The 24,839-nt window shown below is 42.8% G+C and overlaps 1 protein-coding gene across 5 annotated transcripts in view; it reads left to right on the forward strand.

The window, feature by feature from the left end:
* PALM2AKAP2 (PALM2 and AKAP2 fusion) overlaps positions 1-24,839 on the forward strand; it is a 249,014-nt gene that overhangs the window by 151,741 nt on the left and 72,434 nt on the right. The window contains exon 1 of one of the 5 annotated variants that reach the window (XM_052701326.1): positions 6,674-6,782. The exons of the other annotated variants lie outside the window; for them this stretch is intronic. The gene's annotated coding sequence lies outside the window, so the exon portion shown is untranslated. Of the gene's footprint in view, positions 1-6,673; positions 6,783-24,839 lie in introns of those variants that run through there. 5 annotated transcript variants of the gene reach the window in all.

The following is a 24,839-nucleotide window of genomic DNA, read 5'->3' on the forward strand; positions in this document are numbered from 1 at the left end:
AGACTCAGAATGAAAGGGTTTCTTCCCCCACAGTAGGGAAAAGAAACAGGGGATATTGTGGAAGGGGGCACAAAGGGACTAAGACAAGGCAGGGGAAATCAAAGCACAGACATTAGCTGGGCAGAGCTGTGAGAAGCTCTAAGTAGAGCTCTACAGCTCCAGACTTCCAATGACCGCATTTTCCTGAGAAGGAGGGAGAGCCATGAGTCAGTTCTGCAGCGGCATCCACACCAGCTACAATAAAACACTTTCCTCCTCACAGCATTACAGATGCTGGATATTTCTGCTGATTCCTTGTGATAGGGAGCAAGCAGTTCCCATGAACAGAGAGGACACAATGCCAGGGAAATTCAGCTGCTTCCACAGCAGCACAACAGAGTCACTTTTCACGTGGGCGTGGATTACGCAGACTCTTACTACTGAGTATTGCTCCTGTGTCAGGGCTGCTTGCAGTCTAGCACTACGCTGTGGTAAGTGCTGGCAGGACCTAATGCACAGTCTGTAAGCTGATGATGACTAAAACATTTTGTGGAGCCAATACTAAAGCATTACTCACAGAGTCGCATTGAAGTCAATGAGGTTACTCATGTAGATGGATGCCGATAGAGATCTTGCCAAGCTATTTCACCACATAATAAATATGAGTAAATGAGCTTGTTAGTCAATTGAATACCTTTAGAAAATAATTTTTAAGTTCGTATTACATTAGTACTCTGACTCCCACAGCTGAGGGCCCGTTACGCACTGTGAACATCCACCAGCACGTGGCTCTCAGCCTAAAATTCATCCATCCATTTAGGTAAATAGGGATAGTGACCTGCCTCAGTCATGTCCTAGGCCATCAGTGACATCAGGAGCAGAACAGGGATCTCCAATCAGCTCCCTGCTGGCAGCTCCCTGTCTCTGTGATGCTCAGGATTTCATCCCCACACTGAATGCAAAGCATTCGCAATGTGACCTCCAAATTCCTCACAGCTCCTCTGCTGACTGACAGGTGATCTCTGCATTCATTAGTTTTATAAATGCACAGAGAATACACAGACTTTTCATTTTCATCTCACACACATTACCGCAAGCCAATGTGTTCCCTCCTCCAGCTGATCTGCATGTTATTCTGCAGTCAGAGAAATAACTGGAACCAAAAGGAAAGGAAAAGGAATCTAATCTCAAAAATTCTGACAGCCAGCCTCAGATGCTAAAAAGGCTGCATGCTGAGCAAAACTCATTTTTTATACTCAGTGAGATTCAACGCGGAGGCTAGAGATCAAGCATCACATCTCAGGACTGCATTTCATTTTATGTATACTATAAAAGTGGCCAACACACCCAACAGCATTATCAGAGTACTTTCCATTCTCCCTTTATTCTGCACTCCTCTCAGCTTTTTGGGGAGTTCACAGAGAACAGGGACAGTGTGCTAGGCTGTAAAACAGCAGCACTGAAAGTATTTCTTCCTGAGAGGTATCCCCTTTGAATTATTCTCTATTTGAAAGTTTATTGCATAATAGTAAATTAAAACATCTGCCTTACTGACACTGGACACTGACTGACAGATTGAAAAAGCCTCACAGCAAAGACTGAGTGACTTGTCAGCCTCAGGACTAAAGCATCCACATATGGATTTTGTTTCTATCTCCTCACCTCATTTCCCTCTTACTTCTTTCATTTCCTTCTCCTAAATTCCCCATTCTGTGCCTTTTCCCCTTCCTACCTCCAGGTATGCATGGAGGCATGGCAATGGCATCATCTCTCTTCCTCCCCGTGGAAGAGGACACACTAGGTCAGCAGACATGGCAGGAAAAAAAAGCTGAGTAGAAATAGAAGGATTTTTGTGGAATTATAAAGTTGCTGTTACCAGTGTGTGGCCAGTTGTCAGAAGTGCTATGTCAGCATGTGCCCCTGACTTCAGTGGCAGCTGCCTTCCAGTCTTTAGGATAGGTGCCTGCCTGGTGGGATATCTCAGCAGGACCAAGAGATATCAGCAGAATTTTGGATGCTCCATAGTGCTTACTTGAACTTCCTTCCTTCCATCATTCTCACCTCAGAATCAGTTTTTGTCATCATTTACTACATGATCAGCACAGCCTTGCACTGTACTCAGGGGCTTTTGGAGGAGGAACAAGCAATCTGGGGGAATTGTCCCTTTTCAGAACATGGGGCCTGAAAGACAGAATTATCTTACAGAATGTCTTGTTTGGAAGGGACCCCAAAGACTGTGTAGTTCCAATCCCTGCTATGAGTAGTGTTGCCAGCCACTAGATCAAGTACCAGACCAGGTTGCCCAGAGCACCATCCAACCTGGCTTTGAATGCCTCCAGGGATGGAGCAAGATAAAGAGAGGCAAGGTGCTATTCATGGCATATAAAAGAAGGAGCACCTTATTCTTGTGGTCTGGTGGTTCTTGACTAAATGTGGCTGCTCTTCACACTGTTCTTATTTTCAGAGTTGTCAGAGTTTTCATGGCAATACCAAGCAATCATTCATTTGTTACTTAGACAGAGGTGCTTTAACTTCACAGTCAGAAATTAGGCTGCACTCTTGCACAGATTAATTCCTTCTTCTCCCTATCTGAAGCTTCATACAATGCTGTAGAAGAGAGCTGCAGAGCACTAACAAGATACGTATTTAAAACAAGATATATATTTAAAACAAAACTTTAAGACATAATTTTCTCCTGCTGCTGTAACTGCTAGAAATGCAAATTGGAAGCAATAGGCAAAACTCATTATTATACACACAGTGAAGCAGCATTTGAATTCCTCCACGGTATATTAATCATGTGCTACCTAATTAATACTATGTAAATGCATCCCTGACTTAAGAGAAAAAAAATAACCAAAATACAGACTACATCAGTGTCATCAGTGATACTGCTTTACGTAACGGAACAAAACGTGCTGCAGTTTGGTCCTACTTCATAAGAGGACAGTGAGCAGGAGAAGAACAGGAAACAATTATTGGAATGGAAGGGTAGCGGGGTGGGAACCCAGGAAGAAGAGCTCTGAAGCTCCTCTCTTTTCAGTATAACATCTCTAACTGCTACAGATATCACAGGTTTTTCTCAATCTTGACAGTCTCCAAAACCTGAGGACTTTAAAAAGCACAAGACTGAACAACTCTTAATGATGAGGCTGAAGGTGACCTTTTCTCTTGGTTCTGAAATGCTCTGCAAACAGGAAGACATAAAAAAATTTGTTTCCCCCCATCTCTAACCAGCACATTCAGTTTCTAGCAGCTGAAGTTGCTAAAAACTCAACTAAGATACTCAGAGCTGTGCAACACCCAAAAAAAAAAAATGCAACTTCAGTGCTCCCTTTCCCTTCTTTCTGCAAAAGCCCCACTCTGCCATCTGGATGCACACCTGAACATGTGGATGCAGACTCCCATACCCCTTGATGGCAGGCTGCAGCTTTCTTCTGCTCCCTGCCCTCTCCCTGAAAATAGGCAGGCATGCATGGGGCGGCACTGAGGTTCTAGCATCCAGAAGGCAACTGGGATTGGCCAGTTTGAAGGAGGCTAACAGGAGATCTTATTGCTGTCTATAACTCTGAAAATAAGTTGTGGAGAGATGAGGGTTGGCCTCTACTCCCAGGTAACAGTGACAGGATTAGAGGGAATTGACTCAAATTGCGCCAGAGGAGGTTCAGGTTGGATATAATGAAAAATTTCTTCTCCAAAAGAGTGTTCAGGCAGTGGAACAGGCTACCCAGGGGATGGTGAAGGCAACATCTTAGGAGGTATTCAAAAAACGTGTAGATGAAATACTGAGGGACGTGGTTAGTGGGCATGGTGGGGATACAGTTGGATTGGATGATCTCAGCGACCTTTTCGAACCTTAATGATACTATGATTCCAAATGGACTCTGTCTTTAGACAAGTACTCAATTTACAGGCTCAGAGCCGTTCTCCCTCCCTCTTTCCACCCTTATGAGCAAGTGTTAATAAGAAACATGCCCTAACAAAGAATAGCCTTGACCCAGAGACTTCACAGCAAAATATGAAAGAGAGAAAGCAGATGGGTGCAGGTATGTTGAAGGGCAAATAGTATCCTGAGTCAAAGATCTTCAATCAGGTTTGCCTGTGCCACACTTCCTGCGCTTTCAGACACACACGTCTGCTAAGAGGGCCATGGCAACATACAGTTAATTAGTAAGATAGCTTCTTACATATGTTAATAGCACCATCTTACAAATCTGCGGTTTTGCATATGTAAGGAAATGTAACTATTCCCTTACACTGATTGCTTTTATTATAAGCCTCCTTCACAGTCACAGCATTCAGGTAGCACACACGTGAGTGAGTATGCATCTGTGTCCTTGAGCTCTCCCCCAAAGATGCAGTGGCTGAACTATCATCAGCAGCACGTAATCTCCCATTTAAAACATTGACACCTGATGTGTAGCAACAGTGAAACTAAACTTTGAGCACTAAACAGGCTCCAGAGAACCAGAGGTCTGCAAACCTTGTGCCTGCGCTGTGCAAACAGAAATGCTAATTGGGTTAGAACTAAAGGACACCTGGATTAATGCAATCTATCTGAGAAGATTCAATAGTGCTTCTGTAAAATTCTGCCTTAAACAAACCTCTCGAAGGTCTCTGAAAGGGTCAGCAAAAGTGTGGATAAAGGTGATCTAATTTCCATATCAGACTGGATTTTTTTGCCTCTTGACAAAGGCTTTTAAGGAGACCAAACAGTGATAGCAGCAAGAGGGAAAGCCCTGGTGTTGCTCAGTAATTGGTAAGAAGATAAAATGCAAAGTATGGGAACAAGCAGTGAGCTCTGACAATGGAGGGAAGTGAGGGACAATGTGGGGCTCTGCAGGGTCAGTGTGGGATGTGTGCTCCCCAGGGTGCACACACCCCACCTGTGACAGGAGTAACATAGAATCACAGAACCACAGAATGCTTGGTTCGGAGGGGACCTCAAAGCCTGCCCAGCCCCAAGCTCCTGCCATGAGACGCTGCCACCCAGCAGGTCAGGTTAGAACAGGGCCCATCCAACCTGGCCTGGAGTGCCAGCAGGGATGGGCACCTGCAGTTTCTCTGGGCAGCTGTGCCAGAGCCTCACCGCCCCTGAGTGAGGAATTTCTTCCTGACATCTCAGCTAAATATCCCCTTTTTAAATACATGGCAGTTCTTCCTTATCTTATCACTATTAGACCACATAAAAGTCTATCTCCTCCTTGAAATGGATGGTACCAGCTCAGTGAAGGTGGCATAGAGTGGCTTGGGTTGGAAGGGACCTCAAAGATCATCCATTTTCAAGTAATGAGAAGAAAGTGTGAGATGCAAGGACATTGTGAAGCTGGCTATGCAATAAAGAGATTTCAGAATAGGTAATGTGGAAAGGTACTAGGAGGTAAATCATGAAGCACATGCACAAAATGGCAGGTTCTGATCTGCCCATAGCTGGAGCAGAATCTCCAGGTTAAGACAGTTCCATGGCAACACCAGTTCTGTGCTGAAAAATTCCTTGTGAAACATTGATCGTCAAGAGAAAAACATTAATTTGCCATGGTACAAATCAATGGCTTCCTTGTTTCATAGAATCATAGAATCGTAGAGTGGCTGTGAAAACAGGTTGAAAAGGACCACAATGATAATTTAGTTTCAACCCTTCTGCTATGTGCAGAAGGGTTGCCAACCACCAGACCAGGCTGCTCAGAGCCACATCCAGCCTGGTCTTGAATGCCCCATCTGCAACCTTCCCAAGTTGGAAGGGACCCAAAAGGACCATTGAGTTCAACCCTCAGCTCCTCACGGGAACATCCAAACCCTGCATCTAACTGTAGAACCTGAATGTTCCCAGAGCTCCAGCAGCTCAGGGCTGTGCTCACTGCCCAGGGGAGCTATGCCATGCCCTTCACCTTCTGGAGCACAACCTCAAAAAGATCATCCCAAAAGGGATCTGTTAGGACAGGAAGATGTTGAAGAAGTCGTCAAGGATGAGGAGAGAGGCTACAAAGGCATCCTGAATGCCTCAGACAGGAGAAGGAATCATGTAAAAGATCACAGCAGGGGTCTGCAAACACAGAGGCAGGTTGAGGGAGGTACTGGGAGCTGCATCCCCCAGTATCAACAAGGAGAGGGATTCTGCATGCCAAGGGCAGAAGGCCTATGGGCATCATTGCCAAGGCCCAGTGTGAAAATGACAATGGCAAGTGGGCTCAAGGGGAGCACTGGAGAAGCCCATGGAAGTTGGTTCTGCTTCTTAGCATGTTTAATTATAATAATAATAATTATTAATAAAGCCAAATCTTCAAATTAAAAAAAAAAAAAAAAAAAAAAAAAAAAAGAGGGAAAACAATTATTTAAAAAAAAAAAGAAAAAGAAGAAGAAGAAAGAAACAAAACTATAAGGGAATAAACGAAAACAAAACAATAAAACCAAGCAGCAGCAAAACACCCACACTCCCAAGCCTCAGGAAACCCCCCCGAGCTCCCGGCACGCACACCCCCAGGGCCCGACCCCCCCCCGGCCCCGCGCTGCCCGTAACAGGAGAGCGCCGGCAGCCGCCCGGTAACCCGAGCGCGGCGGGGGGGGGCGCGGGGGGGCGCGGTGCCGCGGGACGGGCCGGGACGAGGCGGGCCGGGGCGGGCCGGGGCGGGCGGCGGCGCTACCCCCCTCTTCCTGGCGTCGGCGAAGGGGCGGGCAGGGAGGGAGGGGAGAAGAAGGAGGAGGAAGGGGACCCGACGTGCCGGGGCTGGCGGCGCGTGCTGCGCGCTGCGCGCTGGAGGAGCGGGAGCGCTTGGAGAGGTGGCGGGGAGCCCGCGCGTCTGCCGGTGCGTGCGTCCGATTGTCCGTCTGTCCGCGCGGCAGGCAGAGGAGGCTGCGGCGGGAATGGGGGATAGCGAGGTGGAAATGCCGCGCCTGGGGGAAGCGGGAGGCAGAATGCGGGAGCAGATCGTGTCCGGGAGGTTATGAGGGATGGGGGGTGGGAATGCGGAGAGGGGAAGGGGAAAGCCAAGGAGGGAGGATGGCTGTGCGAGGAGGGAAAGAAAGGATGGAGATGCGGGAGGGGAGGAGAGGAGACGGCTGCCGCGGTGAGGGACCTCTCCGGGGTGCGCGGACGGCCCCACGCCCGTGGGATCCCATGCGTGCGGCGGGAGGCGCTGGAGCCCCGGGGGGTGGCTCCGCGAGGCCGGGTCTGCGAGCGCAGCTCCCACGAGCCTGCAGATCGGGGGCCGGAAGGTCCGGGAAAACGGAGGATGGGAGCCGGGTGGCCTTGGGGGGTTCGGCAGGATCCGGAGCAACCCGTGACGTAATTATTTTTTAATCAGCATGTTTTTTTCATGGCCATCTCAATTTTTCCCGGACTCCCCTTTTTGCACTTAAAAATCTCCCTGATCTTTGTTCCTATTCTTGCTATTTTTAGATTCCCGCTGTAAGAGTGGGGCATGAGTTTTAAATATGTTATTATTTGTTTTAAATTTCATTCCTTTGCTCGGGACCACTCATTGTAAACTTCTCAAACATTGTGGTTTCCTCCTAAAAAGTTACTGAAATGATTGCAGAGGTGGGCAGACTGGTAGCTGCTGTAGATATACAGACATCTGAGTGCGCTATGCCACTCATCATTACCCATCATTACCCTGAACTTTGTTTTTATCTTCAGATGAACTGCACATCAGCCCCAGAAGATGTGCGGTAGGGAAATGAGGGGCAGTCCAGTGTTAGGAAGAGGCAGAGCAGATCCCCAGTTGTGATTTTAGTGCTGGAACAAACGCGTTTTATTTTGCCTCGTGATTAGCTCTTCGACATTGTAATGATATCCTCCGATTCTCGCATTGTCTCATAGCTCTGGTATGTCTATTTGTATTCATGCTGTGTAAGTGTTTTGCAGAGGTTTTGCCTATCTGACTGGGATTTATTTCACTTTCATAATTCCGTGTTGTGGTCTCACCAGCCCCATGATCCTAAGGAAGGTATAGGTACATGTATCAGTACCTTTGGATGGGACACGGCTTCTTTTTCCTTAGGAGATATCTCAGGTATATTTAGATCGCAGATTTGTCTCTCTGTGCTCAGCAGAGGATGAACCTATAGCTAAAACTCAAGCATTCATTTAAGTGCATCCTGATTGGTCAGGATTGGCCAGTTTTAATTCATTTTCTCTTCCTTTTATGTCCGAATGCCATCCTGTTTGCTGCCCTTTGACAGCCTCTGCCAAAATAATTTGTCACAAATTTAAAGTGTTACGTACAGACGCTGCTAAGCTGTTGTTCACATTTGGTTCCAAGCACCTGTCCAAAGAGCACAGGTCCCAGGTGAGCACTTAAACAAATTAAACCACATTTGTCGGTCTGGTCTCTTTTGATTGTGCTGACAAGAAGTAGCTTTTGTGGCAACTGATGAGTATTTTCTTTTTCTGTGGATGTGCAACTCCATTACCAGGGGATGAGTTCCAAGTCGTTTCAAAATACTCAGAATTGACACTGACATCTGCCGGAGTCTCGACTGAGTTAGGAGCACGGGGCTGGTGGCTTGCAGGCAAAGTGTGAGAAGTTGGATGTGCACCCTACCCTGGTCATGAGTGGATTCGTGCCTGGTTTGTCCAGGCTGCAAAACTGACTTTTGCTGCTGGAAACACCTGCTGATTTAGCAAGTGCTATTGATACTGTATTTATAGCAAGACATAAAGAGCTGCATAGTGCAACATCTAGAACCATCCCTATTATTGCTTTTCACAGCCTGATTTTTCTCTTCAACACGTGGCAATATTGCTGGCCCTCAGATGGGCAGTTCAATTGTGATGGGATGAACAGTTTTGTTCAAGCTGCTAAGGCTGTCCCTTTATATTTTTTACTTAAAAAGCATTGGTGGTTGTTTCTTCTAAAAGCCTATGTTGGAGGGGCTCATCTTGACTCCTGTGCGCACAGGAGTTTGGCAGCCTTGAGACCCACAGTAAATTACGTTACTTTCATAGGATTTTCCATTTTAGGTTTCCAGTTTCTGGGCTGTAATAATACTCTCATGGACAGTGTTTGCTCTTTCTCTTGATGGGAACAACCTCCATCACCCCTTACCTTGCCTGTGACTAGGCTGGTGGCAGCAGCTGTGACACCAGATCAGAGAGGTGACCCAGATCCAGGTCCCAGCAAAGACCACATGGCATTTAAGAAACGCGCAGCAATCTCCTAAACTGTGGTGCTTGTCAGACCACCTCCAAGGGAGAGATGTCCGGTTTCCTTTACTTGTTGGCAAGGTACCTGTTCATGAAGTTTACGTTTGAAAAGCCAGTGCCTAGTTCTTATTTCCATTCTTCAGGTATCAGCCCAGCTTCTGAGAAACCAAACGCCATTTACCTCCCTGTTTATGATCAGCGAGTTGTGTTAGTGGGTTATTAATGGTTGCTAGTGGAGGGATCTCCTTGCTTTGAGAAGCAGTGGCCTCCCATTGACTGCAATTTGCAGTCAGTTCTTCTTATTTATTTAATGACCAAAGGCATTGAAGAATACCTTAGCAGAATTTCTGGACTCAGAAGCCACTGAGGAGAAGATATTTGTACTGCTTGCGCTCAGTAGAGCACGTCTGTTAAAACTGGTATGGGTAACACTGGCATTCAAGTTCTGTAAGCAAAAAAGCCTGCTGATTAATGATGATACTGCTACTTACTGGAGTGTTGCATTGGGCCTGAAGAGGGTTGTTCTTTAATTGACTGCTGACCTAGACCAGTAGAGTACAGCTCAATAAAATTAAGTTTAATTATGAAATATAGCATTAGCAGTGAATGAATGCCAGCAAATGCAGTTAGTTCTGTAATTTATGTAATTCTCTTTGAGCCGTATGCCAAAATGGTAGTATTTTACTTCTACATGTCCAAAATTTTAAATTATATCTGCTTAAACAGTGTTAAGACTTTGGGTACATTGCTCTGATAAATTAGCATTCCACATCAGTCTGTTTCATCTTTGTGAACAATAAAAACTCATTACTTGTGGCAAGACAAATGGAGTTGTGCAAAATCCATACTCTACGAACTCTCTCCTGTCTGAGACTCTGCTGTTGCTATACAACATATTTCACAGGACAGATTGGTACACGAGGAAATGCAGAATGATTTGGTGATCAGGTCTGCGCTGAGAATGCAGATCTTGTGGTCTGCTTTTGTCCTATGGTAGGTTAATCAGAACTGATTTTCATTGCAGCAATCTAAAGATGAGGTGTCCAGTTTGAGTTGGCAAGATAAACTTCCTCTGATAGTCCACGTGGAAGGTGCTTCCATAGAGTTTGTCTTCTAATGTATCTCATGCTTTAGATTAGCCTAATGGTAACTTACTGTAATAGCTGTTAATTTGACTACAAGAATCCGGATGTTGACTCGGGTGGCATCTCTGGGCCCTTCTGGTACTGCTTTTGGTGATCAGGTGAGAATCATGGCAAATCAGTACTGAACTCCATACAGTTTTTTAAAAGGTGAATTGCAGACAGTCACTCTAGAAAACCACAGATATACTGCACTCCTTCCTGACAAAAGATGTCTTGGTCCTCACTGCAGAAGTTTCCCAGCTGTAAAGTGGAACTGTTTTCTCTTCCTTTTTCTTCTCTGCAGTAAAAGATCTCCAGAGCTGCTGTACAATGTTTCCATGAGTACTGCTAAAGCTCTCATTTCAGTTGCTATTGTAGGATACATCATGATACACAAAAATCACGTTGTTTTTTTGATCAAAATTTTTGTTCAAAATTTCGTTCTATAGAAGGCTCTGTTTTGTCATCACTTTGCTTATCTCCCACGTAATGGTATTCACAGTGCAAGGGTACTATGGTATCGTGACAGAATGAATATCTTATTAAAATTCTGATTTAGCCATATAAATTAGGGTCTTATTCTTGGTGATGAACAATCTTCAGTAATCCATTCTAAATATATGTCTGCCATCCTTAATTTTTTAAGAAAATGCACTGTCTTCAGTTTATAATTGGTGAGAGTTCCATCACACTTTTAACTTGATGACAGCAAGATAGTGAAATTTACAGGAGAGAGTAACACTGTACCTAAAGAGTAATTCTTCAGAACTGTGATAGAAATACTTTGGAATAATGAGACTCAAGTGCTATTTTGCTAGATATGGTGCTTTTGTGCACTGTGCTGCAGAGATGAGAAATTTCCCTGGGTATTTTTTAGCTGAGAAAATGATTTCTTCAGTCCCTTATTAATAACAGAAAAACAAAACAAAGCACAAGATAACACCCAGCAATAATGCTTTTAAGACAGAATGAATTCCCTTCACTCTATTCAGAGCATGTGCTTATCTTCAGAAGGGTCTGAAATGTAACTTCAGAAGCTGCATTAGCACTTGGGAAAACTTTGTTATGTACTACTGGATGATGAAAGCATGTTCTGCTATGTTAGAATTTATTTTCCAGCTTGGACTGACTGACTGAAGAGATGGTCCAAGGGACAGAGGTGCTTTGAGAAATCTGGATTTTTGTTCCATAATCTGTTGGTTCCACTCATTTCTTTCATTGCTCTGGGCATCGTCATTTCCCTCTTCTCCTGCTTTATCAGTGTTAATAAGGAAAAAGGGCAGAAAACTTTCAGTGTGTCAGTAGTTAAATTCACATAACAGTGTCTGCCCTTCTTACACGTTTCTGCATTGCTTCGTATTATCTCTGTGTAGTGGGTGCATGAAGCAGGAGAACTTTCTAGGAGTGTAGTGGGTGTAGCGCTACCAGTAAAAAGTGGCTTTCTAGTAAATAAAGTTTAGCACTTCAGCTTCTAACATATGAGAAGAACAACCTTCTGCCTGGATAATTTCAAAACACGCTTAAATTAGCAATATGTCAGAGTAGTACTGATTTAAATATAAGAAAAGAATACAAAGCACTGCTGCCTTGTTCACAGTAACCAAGTAAATAATTTTTGGAGCCTGGGTTTAAGTGCAAATGGTCATGCAGTCATGTCCCTTCCTTCCCTGCAGTTCTCAGGGATTGATATTTGACATCACAGCTGTTTTTTTTTTAATCCTATGAATCCAAGAATTTGAACAGTCATCCTGTGCCTTGTAATTTGGAACAGCAGTGCCAACATTAAGATCAAGCAGATCTTTCTAGCAGCAACTTTCTCCCCCATGGTGCAGGGAGAAACAAGGCCCCATCTGTATATATGTTTGAATTACCCTACTTCTGTGCGTCATTGAACCTGGGGCAAGTTTGGTAGTACCAATTCAGAATAATTCCCTAACAGGATTGTCAATACACCACATATATCCATCTTTCAAATTTCTTCACTTTTACAAATTTCACCTTTTTAATGACTTCTCTTGGGCAGGCTTTGGGAAGGCACTACACTAGAAGTAGGGACCAGCTGAAGTGTACACCAGCTTTAGCATCTAGCACCAGCCCCTAAGGTCAAACTAATGAAGTTTGTGTAAGTCTATTAATAAGGGTTGGAGTTTCTTCCACAGTAAAGCACCAAAGATTATTTTTGTTGAAGAAAGTGGGATTGAACCAAATGTTTCTGTACAAGTATTTTCCTGCTTTGTCTATTAGAAGGTGTGACAGTGCTCCCATAGCTTTGTAAAAAAGACAAAGTGAAGCCAGTCTCAAATCTTTAAACATTACACTGTCATCTTTCTTTGTAAATAGGTCACATTATTTCCAATTTTAGAGTTCCCCATTAGCTGTTACCCTGCCCCAAGAGTGATCCTAAGAAAAGATATTGGCCACAATGCTCTTGAGAACCTACATGTTGGCATGGGAACTGCTATCAATAAATCCAGAGCTAGTTAACCTGATTTCAAAACATTTGAAGTATGCACAAGGTGAAGAGGCTTGTAACACTGTTTGAAGTTCCAGATGTTTCTGTCTGTCCAAAGGTGTGTGTTCCTGGCACAGCTGTTTTACTGTCAGGAAGAAATTCAACAGTTCAGGTGTTCAGTCTCGATACCACATCATATGAACATATGGGCTGTACTGTGGAGCAGGTGGTATTCTTTTCTAAACAAAGATTGATCCAGTCTTTTGTTGTTCCTTGCTCCTGCTGATTGTTGCCATCATTGGAAAGTAAAATTCAGCCAAAGTTATGGCCTGATGGATTGCTTTATCTTTGCAAGTCTTTTCGTTATCTCTATGTATTGAAAATGCTCAGACTACTTAAGGCATTTCAGCATGTTTCTGTTGTGGAAGCAGTGGATATATTGAAATAGGCTTAATTAAAAATATATGTTTTGATCATTCAGCCAGAGCTAAAGAGCAGCATCTAAGTACCCGTGCTCGTTGTAGTTGCTGTTTGCCGTTGTTTCCTGTGCTTGGAGCCCCAGGCGTGTCCTGCACCTATTTGAAGCTCCCAGTTTTCACAGTCCTTCACATCACAGTCCTTCACATACCACAGTCTTTACTTTACAGTCTTTACAATCTTTAGATTGTCTGTTATTTGTAGTTTCCTTAGATGATTCTGTATCCTGACTTTGTTTAACTTAGAAATGTCAGACACATATCAGCTTTGTTCACCATATTTTCTTGCCAGAGCTGGCTTATTCTTCCTGTCTGAGTCTCAAGTCCCTCAGAATCCCTAGGGTGAGCAGCAGCTCTGAGGAAGCAGGGTAGTAACCAAATTTTGGGGGAGTTCTGGGCATTTCACTCCTCTTTTAGCTTTATAAGAGAACCCAGCATGGGCAGGTGAAGTGCCAGTTTCTGAAAATGAGGCCTTTTAACAGTGTTTTTGGTAGGCACTCTGAACTACCCAGTCTTGTTGCCTGTTTGACATTCTGGATTGATATATGTGTAAGGTCCAGGCTCACATTTATCATGTTGCATAAAATGTGTTTGTCAAGTTGGTTAATAAGAACAAAGATGGCATGGTACTACAGGCCAGAATATATACTGCCAAAGATTTCTAGGGAATACTTCTCACTTTAAATTAAAAATATCTTTTAATTACTTGACATTACTGACCAGGATGTATGTTTAAGCCCTTAAATTTCTTGAAAACCTTTCTCCATCTCATTAATCCAGAGATATCAATGAGGAGCCCCGGTAACTGAAATTTTCAGGAAGGTCAGCCTCTTGGGAAAAAAAGACGTTTGGTGTTGTCACTAGAGAGCTGGCAATAGCTAGGTGGACACTGAGAGATACCTAAAGGTGACTCGGATGGGAGTGACTGTCAAGTAAGCCAATCTTTCAGAATTACCTGATGGTTTCCTGGGGGTAGTTTTCTTTCTCACTTTTCTTTGTTGGACACCATCAGATTCCTTCTGCTATGAAAGAAATGTTCTTAGGCATTTGTGCCTCTCATTCATTGACAGGCCTCTCCATAATTGAGAGGTTTCGTTTATACAGCAGAAGTGATTGGATAGCAAAATGTCTTTGTTCTGCTCTGCTTCTCGTGGGATATGTGGGAAACACAGAAGTTGAGCCCTCAGGCCTTTCTTGCCTCTGTTTCTGTTGACTCTGGCAAGTCAGTGTATCCTTCTGGCCTGGGCAAGGGACACAGCTCTTCCATGACTTGTTGAGTAGAACTGTGTTAATCCATCTCCTTCCATCTGCTGGAAACCTGTTTTGTTTCTGTAAGAAAGTACGATAAGGCTGTTCTCATGCTTCTATTAGAAGCTTTGTGGAGGGAAATCAAGCCAACACCCCGTGTTCTCAACAGTGCAGACTGTCAAAAAGGGAGCATTCCAGGATCATCTGAGAGGATACTGCCAGCTCATCTAAGCTACCTAGATTGTGGATCTCTTGGATTGAGGGCTATGTGCATGGTATTTTTTGAAGAATGCCTCTTCCTGTGTCTATGGGATTGTTTCTTCAGAATGGAGAGACAAGCTGGGATCCTTCAGGCGCAGATGAGTGATTTGGTTCTAATGCTTAGTACTGGAGTGCAGTCTGGAGGAAAAAAAAAAAAAAAAATCTTGTTACAAAAGCAGATCTATTTCTAGGAAAAGTAGAGTTAAGTGGAAGGAGGAGAGTGAGAGGAGATCAGTTATATGAGCGTTCATTAAGTTGAAAACCAGATGGTGTTTAAAGCTGTGGTTAGGATGTCTTAACCGAAGCATTCAGCAGCAGAGTCAGAAATCTGAAATAGTTACAGGTGAAAGCACTTCTATTGACATAACACATGCCTCTTTTAGCTTTTTGATACATGGGTGTCTCTTGTACCAGTGTGGTCTCTGAAGGGCTGTAGGGTTGGACTCAGATTAGATCCCCATCTCAGTTTCATAGGAGAAGAGGACTCTTCAGTGTCTTACCTGCAACAGATATTCTACAGATTTTTACACTTCTACAGAAAAAGTGTGGAACATCAGACCCCACTCACACTTCCTCTGAGTGGACTTGTGTCCTCCAGAGCAGGTGGAGCTGTTGATCCAGACTGGCGAAGCAAACAACAAACATGTTGACACCAAAATGTTGAGTTACCACTGCAGATGCTCCACCAGATCTTCAGAGATCTCTCAGTTTAGTGGAAGTGTAACAAAAATGCGTAGTGAGACTTCTGTAATTTATGGCCTGAGACTGAATTCATAGCTAAAAGGCCTGCACATACGTGTATGTTTTGCCTAACATCACATCAGCATCAGCTGTCTGTCAAGGTGCAGCTGCTTTGGGTAATTCATCATGCCATTTAAGTCTTCTTTCTAGCTGATATAGGTAATGAATACTTTAATTTCTTTGGGAGGCAGAAGGGAGGAGGGGAAAGGAGGGAGGAGACACTGCAGGCCTAGCAGTTCTTGTTGTGGCAAACCTGAGTTTGAAATAGAATACATTAATTTTTTAAAGAAAAAAAGACAACCCACTTTCACAGCAAGAGGACTTCATTTTGTTAGGCATGGAGCCACGATTTTGCAGTGATGTGTCAGTTCCATTCCCAAGGGAAGTGGTGGGCTATGGTACTGGAGGAGGCTCACTGCTGAGAGTCATGCTGGCAAAAAGTTGGATCTTAGATATTTTAGGCAGTGTGGAAACAGGCCCATGTTGCTCTGTTGCATTTCATGTTTGGGACTTGACACAGAGCCATACATTTAGCTTTGTGCTGATGAAACACATTATGTGTATGTTCTGTTGCTGGATGATAATGTGCTAAAAGCCAGCAGAGAGTAAAAATTCAAACAGAAAATGAGTATTCAAAGTTTACTTCTTCTGATGGAGAGCTTTGTATCAAGCACCAGTCTGGTGGTGTCTGAAGGGTCTCATCATGTGGGGAAGAGCTTTATCAGATGAACGTGTCAGGTTTTAAGGTGGATGATTGGAAGTTGGACTGCAAAGTGGCTGTAGAGATTGCCAGGTCTGAAAATTGGACTTCGTAGTTCAGGATGAAATTGTCTAGTTATCTGTGAATTCAGGGACTGATTGTGGTGCTTCCCTGGACTGTGTCAGCATTGGTATGGCTGCATATCAAGGAACAAAGAACGGCAACTTCACTTCATTGCTTCTAATACCTCACTTGGACTGTTTACTTTATTCTGTGGGTTTCAGGTAGGGCTTGGTATTGATGGTGCACATTTTTCCACAGTAAAAGAATAAATGCCTTCTTAAAGAAACTAAGAGCAAATTCTGCTTGTCTTCAGCTTACAAGAAGCCCTAAAAAAAATGAGTAAAATCTGTTAAACTGAAGAGAAACTCCACAACAAGTTTTGGCTTGCTATCTCTCTCTCTTTTTTTTTTTTTTTTTTTCTGAATCTTTAAAGTTTCAGATCATTTCCTGGTCTGAAGAGAAAAAACTAGTAAAAACATTTAGATTTCGAGTGTATTGTAAAGATCTGAAGAGTCTGAAAGAATGACCTCTCTGGAGACTTTGTTTTTGTTGTTCAGATGTTTAGGTTTATACCATTCAATGAAAAGCTCTCATAAAAGCCACCCCTCCCATAAAAGCCAAATATTTCAAACCTGAGACCCAACCTTTCAGTAATGTCAGTAAGGATGGTTTGGCAAGAGAAGATCATGTGATTTTTCTCTGTGCTGACAAACACAGATGAATAGATAAACATGCTAATAATCCCCCCCATTGTTTCTTCCAGTCCCTGACAGTGATGCCAGAATTTGTGTTTTGGGTTTATTGATACGGATTTGCTGTGATGGGAAGGTTCACAAGAGAAGGTACAGAGATGGAACTGACAGCATCCACGAGAGCTCTCAACTCTTCTCTGTGGACTGGAGCCGTCCTATTGGGCAGGGCAATTGTGTTGGTGCATGTCTCTGCTCAGCTGGAGGCAAAGAGCACCAGCAGCTCTTGCAGCAGCATATTTCCATTCTCAGTCACCCAGCAATGGCTCCCATTTCCTTTCTGCTGGTGAATATCCCCCATTCCTTGTTCTGTGGGTCATTGTACCATCCCACCATCTTTAAGGTATTTCTTTTCTTGCAGAATCTCAGTCCTTTTCTTCTTTAAGTTTTGTGAGTTTTCAATACTTCAGAGGGTGTCAGAGGCCTTAGAAAGAATGAAGTGTACATATTCTAAGTTCATCACAGCTCTGGTCATTGTATGATTCATGTGAAGCTGAGAGGAAAGTTGACTGTTCTCTTTCAGGGAAGTGCTTTGATTGTTTTAACTTAATGATTGAAGTTTCTTGTTCACCTAAGCCATGTGTGGAAGAGGATAAATACAATATGTGAGAAGAGCAGTCAAGGAGCCCATGAGAAGGTTATTCTGTCTTTCCATCCATCACAACTTAAAATTGTGATCTGTTAAATTCTGAAAGATTTTGAAACAATAAAAACCAGAGATGTACGTAATAGCTCAATCTGCTTTAAAAATGAAAGGGAAATTGGCTTTCTGTTACTCCTGCAGAAGAGGTTTTTTTTCATATTAGTTGCTCCAAGTTCTGCTACCAGCTGCAGCTGAATGTCAGTAACAGCCCTGACTGCTGGGGAACTAATACAAATACAGTGATGTGGCAGAGAAAAATATTTTGATCCGTGTCAACGTGTCAATGCTTTGGTCTGATTCACCACAGAATTATTCTAGCTTCGCCTTAGAATAACTTAACTGAATTGCATTTTCACTCCTAAGTTATTACTGCATCTACAAAAGAATGGAATGCAGTCACCAAGCAAGTCCTTTTGTTTTATTGATCTGTTTTGTATCTGGATTTTCAATATCAACTATTTATAAATAATGTAACATAGATAACAGTCATTCAGAACATGAAGCCATAAGGAGGCATTAAAAGCCTGATCTTACTCACGGTCTCTTTCACAGCACTGCTTCCATGTAGAAATGTTAAAACAGAACCAGTCCCCTGTCTCTAGGGAGGGAAACATCAGGAGGTGCTCTGGTCTTGATATCCGTAGTGGTTAATGTAAATGATATGTGTGAAGAGTCATAAAGCATAATGTGTCCGTGTCTTTCCATTTCTTTCTGGAGTGTTACTTTTTCTCAGACGGCTGGTGAGTTACTGCATTGCTGTTGAATATCTCAAAGAAAGCTCAGAGCTTTCCAGGCTGATCTTGCAGCAGTTGGCTTCTTCATCTTTAGCAGAAGTTACCAAAACAAGCAGCATCAGAAAGTCGTCAGCATCTGCTGTAGCTGGAAACCTTTCACCAGAGAAAATCTCTTAATGGGAATTAGTAGGAGTAAGGATTTCATTTTTGTTGTTGAATTCTTCCTCTTTCATGCTGCAGCATTGTTTCCGCAAGCCTTGTTGTTTATTCACAGCACCCTTTAACAACCCAAATTTAAAAGATAATTAGGAATGCCTGTTAGTCCAGTCTTGTAGTGGGAATGCTGCCAGTGTGCTTTTATTTTCTTCCTCTGTGCAGTGGTAAATTTGCCACCTGACAGAATGGAATAAGCACTTGCTGCTCTCTGCTTTTGTTAATGTTATTTGGTGAGGGTGCATACGCCTTTTTTCTCCATTTCAAGGCTAAATGGTCCTGTGTTTATAAATTTATTGAGCGTTGTGTAGGCTTATTGATCTTGGGCGCTGACGTGATTCTTCCTGTCATTTTGTATGTATGTAGCTTTTTTCCCTTCTTTATAAAATCAAGCCAACATGCTGGGATTAAACTCTTTGCACAGAAGGAAAAAATGGGGATTTTTTTTCCTGTAAACAATTGATGACAAATTCATTGTATTACAGCTTGTTGAAAGGAACTTTTTTTAAGGGAGGGTAAGAGCAGGGGGGGGAAGGTGAGAATAAAGGAATTTCCTCCTCCACCCTTGTGTTGTGTTGTTGAGCTGTAAACTGATATTGCTGAGAAGGAAAAAAGTACCAAGGCTTTGGTTTTCCTCAGGATATTATTGTGTGATTTTATTGAAAACTTTTAAAGACACAACTTTCACTCTTAAGGTTTGAACGATTCCATTCAATTCCATGATTTTTTTTTTTTTTTTTTTGCTTCCTTTTAATTTAAAGCATAGTTGATTCTGTTGCTTTAATAAAAAGACATACTCTTGCAAAGACTCAGAGATTCCAATCTAATTTTGCTATACAGTGACAATGAATTTTTTTATGATGCTGTGTATGAAGCAGTTTGGTAACTGTTTCAACAGATAACAGATTTTTCTCTGTGAAAATACTGACGCTGCTCAGCATACAGTCAGGTTTTTTCTCAGGGGAATGGCTATGATTTGATTGTGTCAATCAGTAGCAATTACATATACAGCATTCTGGCTTTTCATTAGAGGCATCCTAATCAAGTGAAGCATCACTGGCTTGTGATGTAAATTATTCATTCCTGGTCCTATCTATTTCCCATTGGAGAAATGGGAAAATTCTCCTCACGGATGTTGGGGGTGGGGTATATTCAGTTTCTATATTTATCAGACAAGATGCCTAAGTTCAAGTTTAACTCTAGCCTTTTTTAGTTTGTTTTGAAGCACATACTCACAGTTGGGGCTGAATCCTGCAATGCCCCATGCATTTATTTTACTTTATCAGACTATGAGTAGGCCCACCATCCCACCTTTTCCTGTTTTCGTTGGTCCCATCAGGATTTCCCACAGACACAGGCTGCTGCAGGAATGCAGATCCTGAGCTCTTGCTCTGACAGTTCTCTCAAACCTAGAATTTTCTTTAATTCATTTCCCTGATGGTCTAGCTTCCTGTTATAACTTATGTGAAACACCAGCAGTGGATTAATGGTGCTCTGGGTAGCTCACTCCAGCATCCCTAATTAAGATTGGAAATTGGATTTAAGTAGTTTTATAAACCAGTTATAAGTGATAGTTTCTGTCCCAAAAAGTAGTCTAAAGAGAGAGTAAAGAAAGTGGGAGGGGCTTGTTGTTCAGTAAACAGCATTGCTACCCATAGACTCACAGGGCTGCAGAGTCCCAGAAAGGAGTTCCGTCACCTTGCCTTTTTCAGTACCAGCTCTAGTATAATTCAAACTGAAAATGTTTTTTCAGTGGTTATGGTTGGCAAGCTAAGGTTTCTACAGGTCTTGATTTGACGATTAGACTTGACTTGATTAGATTTGACTTGATTAGACTGCAGGTCAGCTCCTCTACAGTGGATGAAGAAAAGAAGGAGTTAAGATGTGGGGCATGTTTTTAATTTCAGCTTCTTAGGTTAGCTCCCACTGTTGTAGACGTACTTCTAAAAGTCAGGTATGGAATCATAACTGTGCCTGCCTGCACAATTAGTCAGAGAAGTTAAGAGGAGCTTTCTAAGGCTACAACCAACTTTTTCCTTTGCACCAGCAATGAATCAGGTGTATTGCTGGTGACAGTAAGGCACCCAGCCTTCTGCATTGCTTAAAATGGGTATTCCTTAGCTGCAGGTGGAACAGATATTAATAGTTTGAATCATGCAATGTTTAGTGGTGGTTCTGGGCTCAAGCTGCTCCACCCTGGAATTGTCATACGGTAGGGTCTAGGAAGTAATTGGAGGAAACAGTGAGGCAGAGACAAAGCAAGAGGAAGCTCTCACGGTCTGAGGCTGGGACGATGTCAGGAGGAATAATTGTTTTGTACACTTAATTACTGGTTTGAATCATACAGCCCCAGTTGACATGGGTGGGGAAGCAATGAGAATACCCTGTGTGCCACAGCTGCAGTGAGCAATGAGGCAAGAGCCACCTGCATGCTCACAGACTTTTGGATTGACATGAAAGATGCAAAGATGATAGCATGGGTTGGTCCATAGTGCCTGCAATTTGTTACTCTGGGCTGTGGCTTAGTTGCAGTGTGTGGTGATAATCAAAGCAGAATGAAAATTCATGGCTTTATGCTATGCTCTGGATTGGTAGGAGAAGTTTTCAGATCTGCAGTAGCCTGTCCAGAGGCATATGGGATCATGATAACTTAGGAAGACCTTGTACTTAGCTCTTAGGGCTTTCCTGAAGCATGCCTGTTGTCTATCAGTTGCTTTTGTCTCCTGAAGTGGAGATTAAAGGAATACGGTGGATTAAGTTCAAGGCACTGGTTTTAGTATAAGAGGTTGTAAAACACCATTTTTCTCCTGCAAAACTATGGACATGTACAAGAAAAAACAAGAGTTAGATGTGATGTATTCTCAAAATCAATGTATTTTAGTTATTTTATTCAAGCGCACTGATACGTAGATTAAAATAGACTAAGTACAGAAGCATGAGGATTTCAAGGCTTAATCAGAGATTTAGCCAGGGTAATTTGCAAAGGGTTCTGCAGGAAGAGAGTACAGGCTTACTTAGTTCCAAAGTAAGTTTCCCCTTAATTTCCTAGTTAGAGTCTAACACTCACAAAATGAGAACAGCTCATTCCTTTCCAGACATGAATGGCTTCTAACTCCTTTTCCATCATTTGACTTCTGCATCAATTTATCATCTCCTCAAGCTGACCACATCAAGCAGATTTGTGAAGAAGTTTCCATGTTGATGTGTCTCTTTCCACACAGCTGTTTTCACTCGTGTCTGCTGTTTCATGCAGACATTTTTCTTAATTGAAAAAGTGCAGATGTATGTGATTGAAAGCATCTCTTTGTATGTGTCACACACCACCAGTACTCTTGGTCTTGAACACACATGATTGGAAAGATGTGTGCATGCTGAATGTCTCATTAGAACACTTACAGCTTTCTTGACTTAGTGCCCATTTCAGTGTATTCTTCAAGCCTGTTTCTTACTAAGTAAAGAACTGCCTATCAGACTGTTTGTATGCTTTGTATGCAGCATGGTCTCCAACGTTAGCTATGCATTTTTACCGGCAGTGAAAAAGAGCCTGCATGCTGTGCTTGTAATAATCTGCGCCAGTGGAGGTGACCCACTGTTTCACAGCTTCTCTAATGGGGTCATTGCTAAGAAAACGTTGCCCACACAGTCCATCTTTCATTGGCCTGAACAACTGGAAGTCAGAAGATGCCAAGTCCAGGCTACACTGTGGGTTTTGTAGGTCAGTCCAGCCAAGATTTGTTATGTTGTTTGTGGTCTTCAAACTCATAGGGCACTTGGTATTACCTTGCTGAGATGTAAAGATTGTCTTCTTCTCTGGCCTGACAGCATCAGGTGTCGTGATGTAGCAGAGTTGATGGCTTGCCTGGATTCCAGGAAATCTGGAAGGATGACCCCTTTTCTATCCAAAAAGACTCATGCTGAAGGCTGAGTTTTGAACTTTTCAGTGGGGAATTCATGTGTTTTAACTTCAGCTTGTAGCAGTGACACCACGTCTCATCACTGATAACGATGTAATCCAGGAAACTGTCACATTCAGCCTCATATTACAGTAGGTCCTGACAAATTGGAATGTGGAATTCTTTCTGTAGCTTTGTGAACATTTGTGGGGCCCACCTGGTGCAAACTTTTCAATATTCAAACACTGCCGCTATTGCTTCCAACACATTGAAGCCAATATTCATCTCCTTATCCATTCCCTTATCATAATCTGCTGATTCATATAGATTATTTGATCTAGATGCTTTACGTTCTATGCTGTGAAAGCTGTGTGTGGCTTTCTGGAATGTGGTTTGTCTTTCATGTTGCCGTGGCCACTGCTGAAATGCACCACCCACTGCTTCATTGTGCTCATATCCACTGGTTGGTCTCCATAAATGTTCAGCAAGTGTCAGTGAAAGTCAGTGGTGCCATTTTTCCTTCGTGGAGAAATTCAGTGACACACCTTTCCTTCATCTGCACTTCCATGTCCGATGCCATTCTGTCAGACTGCCCCTCTGCTGCCATCTGTCACACAGCAACTACATGTAACAGGATAATGGCAGGAAGGTTCAACCTGTCTGCCATCCCACTCACATCCACCTCTGGCATCATGGGCAGCATCATAAGATAGGAGCCATTACTTTCCAAGTAGCCCTCATAATTGGCATTCCCGTTCAAGTGGCATGACTGATTTAAGATAAGAAGCTGAAATTGGAAGCAGAGGGAGACAGAAAAAGAGAGAGGCAGCTTGGTCGAAAATCTGATTAAGGCCACTCCACTGCTGCTTTTGAGCAATCTGTCAGTGTTCTGGGTCAGAAGATATGACTAATCAGGTTTATAGGAAGGATCTAAAGCTAGGAGATCATGTTGTGTCATATGACCCTCACTATTTTTTAGTCAATTAAAACAGCTTACTGGGAAATTTTTGAAATTTCCCTAGTGATGCATAACTGGGACAGTATTGAAAACGCGAGGAAAAAAAATCTTGCATGTTGGCATCTGTCAACAGAAGCTAAATGGAAAATATGTGGGGCAGCCTTGCACAAAAGTGATTGAAAATCCCAGGGTGCAGCAGTGAATGACACAAGTTTGAATCAGTAAGGGCTCATTTTGTAACTTCAGCAGCAATCATGCTTAGGGAAATTATGCTATGATGGAGAATATTCTATGCAAATACAGTTTTGCTTACCTTGAAACTTAAGGTTCCTTTTTAGCAGTTTCAAATCCAATTAGGTTTAATCTTCTATGGTTTGGAAATTTCACTGCTGTCATGCATACATTTTCCAGCTTGGAACCTAACTAGTCCTTGATATATCCATTACTCACCAGTTCTTCACATTTTTTCCATATGGAAATTCTCCTTGAAATCAGATCTAAGTTTGTGTTCGCTTGAATTTCAAATTATTCTCCCTAGTCTCCTTGGTAAGGAGTGTCTTGGTCAGAATCCATTCGTAATAAAAGCTTGACTTTGACTGATCACCGTAAAGTTGGAGTCATTGAGATCAGAGGATTGTCTTCTGCTGCTCATTTTACACGCTGTTTTTTTACCATATACGCTCTTGAGCTTTGCATGGTAGCCTTTTTGGTGTCAGTTGAATTTAAAATTGTAACTGTTGTGATAAAGCTAACCTGCTCCTTGCTCAGCCAACTAATTAGCATGGCTGTGGCAAGCTGCCTGAGGACTTTCGGTCTGAATTAACTCACCAGTTACAACCTGCTCTAAAACTGGAACATTGCCGAAATAGTGTTGTGGTGGATGTGAACAAAACAGAATATCTGAAGGAAAACATTAGCAGAATAGAAACACCTTCTTGCTCGAGTCGACATTTGGAAAGAGAGCAGTGGGTTTTTAACAGCTGCTCTCAAAATGTGTTTTACAGTTGTTGGATCTTCATCTGGGGAAGGCAAAAAATAAAAAAGTGACTGAAGCTGTTCTTCCTTATGTTATGCTTCTATGCACTTCACTCTTATCTCTCAGGGCCAAGTTTTAATCCTTAAGATTGAAGCTCACAGTCTCCCCCGAGCACTGTTTTCCATTTCAAATAATGGAGGGCTAGCTAAAAGCAATGGAAAATGACTTGCAGAGGATGGGAGGGACAGTCATCCACCCCAGATGAGCTACATGGCTGTGGAGAACAAAGGAGCTGGGGAATCTGGACTTAGCTTGCTGATCTGAGCTTTGCACATATAAAAAATGCTCACATGTACTACCAGGGTGAAACAGATCAACAGATGATCTGTAATCCATCCACATTCTCTACAGAAATGATCATACATATCTCTAATCTGTTAATAGGTGATAATCCTTCTTCTGCAGGACTCCAGTTGTGTCTTCT

Source organism: Tympanuchus pallidicinctus, unplaced genomic scaffold (genome assembly GCF_026119805.1).
Source record: "Tympanuchus pallidicinctus isolate F22 unplaced genomic scaffold, pur_lepc_1.0 scaffold4, whole genome shotgun sequence".
NCBI classification, from domain to species: Eukaryota; Metazoa; Chordata; class Aves; order Galliformes; family Phasianidae; genus Tympanuchus; species Tympanuchus pallidicinctus.